The sequence below is a fragment of the Salvelinus sp. IW2-2015 genome, linkage group LG21 (assembly GCF_002910315.2).
Source record: "Salvelinus sp. IW2-2015 linkage group LG21, ASM291031v2, whole genome shotgun sequence".
Classification (NCBI taxonomy): domain Eukaryota; kingdom Metazoa; phylum Chordata; class Actinopteri; order Salmoniformes; family Salmonidae; genus Salvelinus; species Salvelinus sp. IW2-2015.
Genome location: NC_036861.1, coordinates 6357206 through 6367661, shown reverse-complemented (window position 1 = coordinate 6367661; position 10456 = coordinate 6357206).

Genomic DNA, 10456 nt, shown 5'->3' with positions numbered 1-10456 from the left:
GGTTGGTATGTACAGGGTTTAGGTACGTATAGGGTTAGGTAGTATAGGGTTAGGGAGTCTAGGGTTAGGTAGTCTAGGGTTAGGTAGTTATAGGGTTAGGTAGTATAAGGAGTTAGGGTTTAGGCTAGTATAGGGTTAGGTAGTATAGTAGGTTAAGTAGTATGGTTCAGGTTAGAGTATAGGGTTAGGGTTAGAGAAGTATAGGTAGGTAGGGTCTAAGGGTTAGGATAGTATAAGGGTTAGGGGTTCAGGGGTTAAGTAGTAAAAGGGTTAACGTAACCTTAAACATTACTCTCCCACACTGATGTGACATTGTTTAGCCTCTATGCTCCATTCACAAACGCACGTAAGCTGTTGATAGGACCAATGTTAGCGGTCAAATACTACTGAAATACGCAAGTACATTAAAACACTAAAGATATTACCAATGTAAAGACATATGGGATTGTTAATGGTTACTTTCCGTTGAAATTGCGTGTTGAATATTCCACATAGAAATGTAAAAAAGTATGTAATCATATATATTCATCCTTCTACTCTCGTGGGTAGATCTCTGCCATCGCTGTCTGCCACACAACTGCGTGTGAAATGTCACTATTGTAAATATTCACGTTTTTCCAGATAATTTTTTAAATAGTTTATGTCATCGTAGAAATCGCTAGTTGTCAATTTCAAGAGGAAAGCTTAAAGTGACTCCCATACTACTGTAGGTTGAGCTGTTTGGCGATAAATGAGCGTACGAATAAATGTGTCAGAAGCGTTTATGTATATGGGTCGAGGTCAAAGGGGTTTCCAACAGGAGAGTTCTCGACACGAGAGGTTTTCGACACGAGAGTTTCTCCACACAGAGTTTCTCACACGAGAGTTCTCCACACGAGGTTTCTCCACACGAGAGTTTAGGCTAATTTGCCTTTTGATCAAAAGATAAATAATGTTCCATAAGAATGGCCTCGCCTGAAAGCTTTTCTATTTAGGTGAATGAACAAAGACAGAGGGGAGGCAACGAGAAGAGAATGAAGTGAGGAGAAAGAGAGGAAACAAACTGAAAAAGATTATTGTTGTTTATTCAGTGACTTAAGGCCAAACAGAGAAGCATATGCGCTGTAGCTTAATAGCGAACGCGCTAAAAGGACCTCCTGCTTGGTAAAATGAATAACACAAAACGACAAAAAACACTGTACGCAAGACCCTTAACTTTAAATATGAACAAATTCTAAACTAAATATACATTTGCAGTTCAGGAGTTCCTGTAACACTTTTCATTGTTTATTAATATCCCTACAGCTTGCTTGAGTTTCCCATAGCAACAGGTTAACACATGTGACAACAGCTGCAGCACAGTGATATTGATGTCGTACCTCAGTTTGATTGTTAATAGTGGTACTTCCAAACGTCTCCAAATGTTAAATCCTATTCCTATAGTATGACTACTACATAGGGCTACTGTGTTCAACGGGTAGTACAACTTTAAGGGAATAGGTTGCCATTTGGGATTTCGCAGCAGTTCTTCTCCTGTAGCCCCTCTACTCTACCTACATCCTCCTCCGTAGCCCCTCCTTCTCACCTAGTCCCTTTACCTCCGTAGCCGTCCTCTCTATCTAAGTCCCTCCTCCGTAGCCCCTCCTCTCTACCTATCCCTCTCTGTAACCCCCTCCTCACATCTAGTCCCTCCTCTCGTAATCCCTCTCTCGTTATCAAAGTCCTCTCCGAGCCCTCCTCTCTACCGGACTCCTCTGATAAGCGTCCTCCTCACTACCACGCTCCTCCCCGTCTACCTAGCCCTCCTCTCTACCTAGAACCACTCCCTGGCCTCTTCTACCTTTAGCCCCTCCTCTGCTACCTAGCCCCTCCTCATCTTGCTAGCCCCTTAGCTCTCTCCTCTACCACCTAGCCCCTCCCTCTACCTAGCCCCTCCACTACTACCAGCCCCTCCCTCTACCTAGCCCCTCCTCTCTACCTAAGCCCCTCCTCATCATCACACTAGCCCCAATCCTCCTCTCGACACTGCTACCTTGTCTTAAATAAAGCACTGTCAAAATTAATGACCACTACTAATGAAGTGAAAAATGCATTATCTAATGTGTAAACATAAAACTGAAGAACCGAATTATGATACAAAGCTGACAGGACACATCTAAATATTTAATCCTTTCAAAGTACTCACCTTCTGCTGCAACGGACTGTATCAGTAAAAAATGATGGTTAGCTCCGGAGAAAGTTTTGACATGCACGGCCAGCCATCACCAGCTTTTTCGTTCCTCTGGTCATAAACCCTGAACATACTAGATAAAATTCAAGAAGTATTTTATGAAGACTCATCATGGAATTGAAGATGTACCTAACACAGTAGGAACTATTGAGAAATTTAACAGGGTTTATACGAGTTTGTAGAACCAAATTAGTCACCACTTATGGTGGCTAGATGACACATGATTGTCTGTACTACTCTGAATAGGGATTGCTCACTCACAAGCTTCACCTGGAATACATTCATTTTTCCGACAGTCCCTGAAGGGTTCCACATATTTGTTAGCCATAATCCACATTGGCTGCTATTTCTTCACTATGTGGTCCAACTCATCTCCAAACCATCTCAATTGGGTTGGTGAGGTCGGTGTGATTGGGAGGCCAGTCATCTGATGCAGCCTACCATCACTCTCCTTCGATGGTCACAATAGCCCTTAACACAGCCTGGAGGTTGTGTGGGTCATTGTCCTGTGTGAAGATATGTCCCGACATACAGCATCACGATGGACTGCGGGGATTGCGCAATTCTGAGCCATGCAGTTAATGTGTGCCTGAAATCTAAATAATAACAGACAGTGTTCACCAGCAAAGCACCCCCACACCATTACAAACCTCCCCTCCATACTCACGGTGGGAACCACACATAGCAGAGAGATAATCCATTCACCTACTCTGCAATACTCACAAAGACACAGTGGTTAGAACCCAAAAAATCCTCCAATTTGGACTGATTCACAACCAAACGGACCAGAATTATCCGCCGGCTAAGTTGTCCATTGTTTGTGTTTCTGGCCCAACCAAGTCTCTTCTTATTTTTGGTGTACCTTTAGTAGTGTTTCTTTGCAGCAACATTCTGACATAAAAGGCACTGATTCACGTAGTCTCCCTTGAAACAGTTTGATCGTTGAGAGTGTTCTGTTACTTGAAACTCTGTGAAGCATTTGTTTGGGTGCAATCTGAGGTGGCAGTTAAATCTAATTTGAACGATCTCTGCAGCAGAGTAACTCTGGGTCTTCCTTTCCTATGGCGGTCCTCATGAGAGCCAGTTTATCATTAGCACATTGCATGGTTTTGCAAACTGCACTTGAAGAAACTTCAAGTGTCTTGAACATTTTCTGATGTACTGACTTCATGTCTTAAAGGTAATAATGGGCACTGTCATTTCTCTTTGCTTATTTGGCTGTTCTTGCCATAATTGGACTTGGTCTTTTACCAAATAGGCTGATCTTCTGTATACCACCACCTCTACCTTGTCACAACACAACCTGATTGGCTTCAAATACATAAGAAGGGAAAGAAAATTCTACAAATTAACAAGGCACAACCTGATAATATGAAATGCATTCCCGAGCGGAGCTAACCTGTCATACGTGCCCTTTCTGGGTATAAGATGGTGGCATTCCCCTCTCTCTCTCCTACACCCAGGTTGTGATTATCTCAGGTGTAAATTCCATGCAGGAGATCTCCCCCCTGGCCAATGCAGAAAGAGAACACAGAGGCAGAAAAAAGAAATTATGCACCCGTGCAACTCCTAAATCCCCAAACAGGGAATTTTGTGACAAGCAATCCAGGTCAGTGATTGAGAAGGGTGGGAATGGTTCCCGCTGGACACTTAAGGGCAATGGGTATTGACGAGTGGCTTTCAAATTTCGGTAGACAATCAGAGGGAAAGGAAACACAAAGCTAGATCTGATGGCTGAATATGTACATTCTCTCAATTAATGGGGTTGCATCTAATTATTGTACAAAAATGAATGAGTAAAGATGAAACTATTTTGTGAAAATGACGTAAAGTGATGTTAAACCATTATTTATAAGAGATTTTTTTTTTCCCTTTAAAGGTTAACTAAGTCGATTAACCTGCCCCCATAAGCACAGACATTATCTTGGCAACAAGGAACAACCCTTTACTACTGTTTCCAAACTAACCCTCTTGAGGAATCACCACAGACTAAGCAAACCAAAGCGTGAGCTGTGCATTGCGAATAGTTATTGAATTTCCTACCATACACGTGGAGCATTGCACAGGCTGGAAATTGGTTTAAACCTGAGCTACCGATCCTACGCAATACGAGCAAATCTTAGATAATATTATATCTGCAGTGAAATTATGTCACCTGGATGCGAAGACCCGACAACCGCCGAAACAATCTACTCTATGAAAAGTTTCTGAATAGGGGGCAAATCACTTACCCACCTCGGGGCCACGCACCTACGACTAGGGTCAAGAGAAGTAAGTGGTGGGAGGCAGGGAAAGGGGCAGCAGGGCCCAGGACAGGGGGCAGAGGTTGTACACGGTGCACCTCAACCAGTTCACCAATACCACAAATCCGTAGGAGTAGAGGTTAACAACCATAATATAATCAAACCCCAAAGTGAGGCGGTTACACACAAAATGTTGCAAGGAGAAAAAAAAGAGAGCTCCGGCACAGGTAGGCGTTATTTGCTTTTCGTTCTAAGAGGAAAAACCAAGGTGATCCCTAGTCTTAGAGAGAGGAGATTACATAAGGAATGAGCTAGAGGAGGGAGGTAAATCTTCTCACGAGGCCCCCCCTCCCCCCTCCCAGTTCCTCTCCCCTTCTCTTGAGAATTAGCGGCTCTGCATAATGTTGATTAAAATATGATCCATATTTGGGCTGGCAGTAATGTAAGGATTTGAGAGGTCGGGATCTTATGCCGGTCCGATCAGTTAGCGGCGAGCCTGAGGGTAGGTCAGTAAATCCAAGGCAGGGCAGCCAGGTGGGTTGTGTCATTTAGGAGCAAGTGGTGTGCTCGACTCAGTATGAACAGTAGGAGTTTTGGTAACTTTGGAGCATTCCCGACAAGTGTTCAGCTTTCCCACTCCCGGGTGTAGAGAGTCCGAGAGTAGTGGGGGTTTAAGGTGAGAAACACGTGAGGTAGGAGGGGGGGGTAGAGCTCGGGGAGTGCAGAAGGGAAGGTTTGCAGGTTGGATATTCAGAAGCGGGGTCTCGTTGGCCGCTCATTCACGGTCGGCTTTGTCTTGTTTTTTGTTGGGTTTTAACCAGAACGTCAGTGGGTCGAGATCACATTTAAGTTCAGATTGTCGCAGGTGATTCGTGTGAAATATACAATATCACATAGGTACAGTCTTTAGTGTAGAAACTGATTTGGGGTGGGTGGGTAACGCTGAAGTATCCATTTCTAACAAGTAAGACTTTGATCTTTCAGGGAAGCAGAGAGAGAGAGAAACGATGGATGAACTGGAACCCCAACAGAAGGACTTGTCTTGTTTATATCTCAATTCATTCCATCCCTTCACGCCCACGCCCCACATTTGCTAATACGTCCGCAGGGCGTAATGTGAGAGTATTTGACTCCCCAAGGACCCGCGATTCTTAGAACCAGTGGAGTCGTTCTATGAATGGGGTGGGAACCTGCTCCTAGATGTAATGAGCACACATTTAGCTCCAAAGAGGAGACCGGTGGGAACTGAGAGCCACAAGGTGTGGGTCTAACATGGGTGGCAGGTATTGTTTTTTTTTTTTTTTTGTTTTGTTTTTTTTTGTTTGTGGTTAGAGTTTGGTAACTAGTAACTGAACGGTTGCAAGATCGAATCCACCCGAGCGACAAGGTAAAAAATTCTTTTCGTTCTGCCCCTGAACAAGGCAGTTAACCAACTGTTCCTAGGCGTCATTGTAAATAAGATTTGTTGCTAAATGACTGCCTAGTTAAATAAAAGGTACAAAAAAATATAAAAAATCATCAACAAGACATGAGGGGTTTGTGTAATTTATATGGAGGGATTTGGCTACCTGGCTATTTTACATTACAACCCCCCTTTGGTTTTTACAGCTGCTGCTTACTCGCTGTCTATTTATCTATGCATAGTCACTTTTCTCAAATGAACCTCGACTAACCTGTACCCCTGCAGCATTGGATCGGTCAACAGGGTAGCTCCTTGTAATATAGCCTTGTTAATGTTATGTAATTTCCTGTGTTACCTTTTTTGCTTTTATAATTTTTTTTCAACTTTAGTTAATTTTGTCAATATTTGACTTATCTATTTTTGAACTGCATTGTTGGTTCAAGGGCTTGTTAGGAAGCATTTCACTGTGAGGTTCTACACCTGTTGTTGGTAGATTAGAGGTAGCTGTTAGTGGGAGTAGAGGTATATGGTAAGTGTAAGAGGTAGAGGTAGATGTAGTAGAGTAGAGGTAGATTGTAGTAGGAGTAGAGGTATGATTGTAGTAGAGTTTTAGAGGTAGATCGGTAGTAGAGGTAGATGGTAGTAGAGGTAATGGTATCGAGTAGAGATAGATGGTAGTAGAGGTAGATGGTAGTAGAGGTAAGATGGTAGTAGCGGTAGATGGTAGTAGAGGTAGATGGTAGTAGAGGTAGATGGTTAGTGAGTAGACGGTATATTGTAGTAGACGGTAGATGGCTAGTAGAGTAGAGGTAATGGTAGTAGAAGGTTCAGAGGTGCCTGGGTAGTAGAGTAGAGGTAGTAGAGGTAGATGGTAGTAGAGGTAGATGGTAGTAGAGGTAGATGGTTGAGTAGAGGTAAGAATGGTAGTAGAGGTAGATGGTAAGTAGCGGTAGATGGTAAGTAGAGTAGAGGTATATTGTAGTAGAGGTTTTAGATGGTAGTAGAGTAGAGTAGATGGTAGTAGAGGTAGATGGTCAGTACGAGGTAGATGGTAGTAAGTAGAGGTATATTGTAGTAGAGTAGATGGTAGTAGAGTAAGGTAGATTGGTAAGTAGAGGTAGATGGTAGTAGACGGGTGATGGTAGTAGAGTATAGAAAGAGGTATATGTTGTGTCAGAGGTAGATGGTAGTAGAGTAGAGGTAGATGGTTAGTGAGAGGTAGTATGGTAGTAGAGTAGAGGTATATTGTAGTAGAGGTAGATGTAGTATGGTAGTAGAGTAGAGGTAGATGGTAGTAGAGGTAGATGGTAGTAGAGTAGAGGTAGATGGTAGTAGAGGTAGATGGTAGTAGAGTAGAGGTAGAATATTATTCTCTCATGTAAATTAGGTAGAATTTAATGCGTTTTTTAAAAGGCCAATTATAATGTTGAGCATGTGTGGAAATCCTAAAAACACCTCTGCTCAACTTTAGCCTAACGCCTCATCGTGTTATTATGGCTTTATTACAAAGGGTATTTCTCTTCCACAGTACATTTACAACGCATCAAATTGCGTCATGGTGCACGGATTTATTTACAGAAAACGGTGTCCGGGAACAGTGTGTTTGCTGGAGGGGGGGGGGGGCTATAATAAAACAGCCCCGGATTTCTTCATCTTGGTCCTGACCTTCACCGGTATCATGTTTAGCTGAGCTGACATCGTTCAGGTCAATAAAGGCGACGTCATTAAAGAGCATTTTGCAGAGTTGTCATACAACATCAGCACAATGAACAAAAAGATTAGCTAACCCAGTCATGGTGGCTTGTTTTTCCTTCTTCTCAAATTGTCACTCAAATTCTGATCAAAATATCCCCGTTTTGATTTCAGGACATCATGCATAAATGGAGAACAGGTGTCGATGATTTGGCTCCGAGGATGTTGACTGTCTGCCAGAGATAATAAAACCCTGTGTTTCACAAGAGAACCCACTTTCACGTGCACCCTTAGTAGGTTCAACCCAATCCAAATCGCAGTGGTTACCCAGTCTTGGTGGCCAACAAAATTGTCTAATTTAAAAAAATGATTTAAAAAAGGCAAGCGTAAAGCTTGGTTCAACCCAAGCCCTCCTTTCCGCAGTAGCTACCCAGTCTTGGTGGCCAAACAAAATTGCAATCAAATAAATGCCTAGTGATTCCAGTGAAGTAATGAATTCATAGATATTTTAATATGCATCAAACCTTAAGGCATGAGGAGTTGGATTACATTTTGTACTGAACACATTCTAAACAAAGCCTTATAAATACCTCCGGTAGTAATGTGAGACCTTTTTAAAAGTATTTTTCATCTTGCTTTACTAGTACTGTCTTATACCACTTCATGTCATAGCTAGAAACGTACAGGAAACTTAGCAAGATACTTTTTTTTTTAACATTGTATCAGTGAGGAGGAAGAATAACAGTATATAGAAACAGACAGAATGAGGCACTAAAGAAGAAAAACAAAGACGGAGATAGTTGAAAAAAAAGAGAGAGAGGCTTTAATGACAAAAAAGGAGATTTGGTGATTGAAAGAACACACATTTGTTCCAACTTTCACACAGAAAATATGCATTCACACTGCACCTTAGCTCAGGGCTAAGAGAATATTCACACTGCCCCTTAGCTCAGGGCTAAGAGAATATTCACACTGCACCTTAGCTCAGGGCTAAGAGAATATTCACACTGCACCTTAGCTCAGGGCTAAGAGCCTCCTCAGGTCTGGGCGAAGGGAGATTTTAGCTCAGGGCTAAGAGCCTCCTCAGGTCTGGGCGAAGGGAGATTTTAGCTCAGGGCTAAGAGCTCAATCAGGCCTGGACGGGAAGATTTTTTAAGCCTCAGGGCTAGAGCCTCCTCAGGCTCGGGCGAAGGAGATTTTAGCTCAGCGGCTAAGCAAATTCACACTTGAACATTCTAACAAGTGGGGCTAGCACCAACCTTAGCCCAGGGCTAGCTGGGCCCTGTTCCCGGAGCAGGCTTAGTGTAGACTTTTCAGGGCTAGCCTCAGAAATACGGTGCCAAAATAGCCCGTGTAAAACAGGGTCAAGAACAACGCATAGAATCTTTACTGTCCAATCACAAAAAAGCTGCACATTCACTTAACTTACATATGCTTGTGATGCCTGTGATGGTGTTGTGCCATTTTAATAAATACATTTATACTATTTCATCCTTCTATCAGAGGACAAAAAAAAACTWAAAATAAATAAAAACAATTCTTTCATCTATGCAAAAACATTTGGTTTCTACGGCTAATATAAATGGTTGCTCTGCCGGCCGGCTAACTTCTTCTCACTTAGCTAGCCGACTGAAGCCACAAACTTTGCAGCTGGAAGGACATTTCATTGGATTATGGCTATCCATGACAATAAAATATTGTTGTACGATTTCGCCTGGATCAGAAAAGTCGATGTCTCGTCTGTGCACAGCKTTCTCTGTACAGGGGCGAGATCGCATTTCAAAAGTGAAACAGTTTTTTTCTCCCCCCACCCTCCCCCGAGGTCGGACAGGCAGACAGCAAGGTTTAGACAAGTCATCACTAAAAGCTTGTGTGAACCGTGAACACAGGATAAGCTAGGCCAGGGTCAGGCTAAGAACACTGCAGTGTGAAAAAGCTTATAGCATTGAATTCATTAACAACAATAGCATCTGAAAAGAATAAAAAAAATAACATACAACCAGCTGAAATGGCTTTTATATATATATATATATATATATAACATCCACAACACTCACCCCTTTGAAGAACAGATTTAGAGGGTGAAAACAGGCATCCCTGACGCCTAAATTACCAACTAAAGGAAACAGTCCATATTTAACCAGTCAAAAGGTGCGTCCCAAATGGGACCCTATTGGCATTATAGGGGAATAGAGAATAAGGGAAAATAAGGAACAGGGTGCCATCTATAATAGGGAATAGGGTCCTACTATATAGGGCATAGGGTGCCACTATATAGGGAATAGGGTGCCACTATATAGGGAATAGGGTGCCACTATATAGGGAATAGGGTGCCACCACATAGGGAATAGGGTACCATCTATATAGGGAATAGGGTACCATTTGAGACGCAGCCAAAGGATTCCAGAGGAGTGAAGGACTATTCATTCACACTTTACACACAACAAGTACAAGAAGCACATGGAGTCACTATGATTCCCAGTCAGTTATCAGCAGCAGACAGAATCCATAGAAGAATGCAGAATCGGTGGCAGAAAAACTGTTTGTACTCGATGTGTTCCTTCACATCTCAATGTATATCTGTTGGATGATTTTTTTTAAAGGGTTTAAAATCATTTTCTCTCTTACTCTAAAGTGCATCAAACACCGCTTATATTTAAGTAAACCTCTTAAAATCTAAAACGTTCACTTCATCTGATTATGACCGTAGATTTAGGCCCTTTGATACCTGAATTCTTAGCTTTTGGCTAAATAATTCCACAACAGTTAAAACCCCTTTGCAATAGCTTTACGTAGAGGTGACCTTTATAACATCAGCTCTCCCACAGAGAGAAGAAGGATTCAAGCGCCATTCTGTTTTGTTTGTTTGCCTGTTAAAATGTTAAATCACGATGGAACAATACAGCAAAC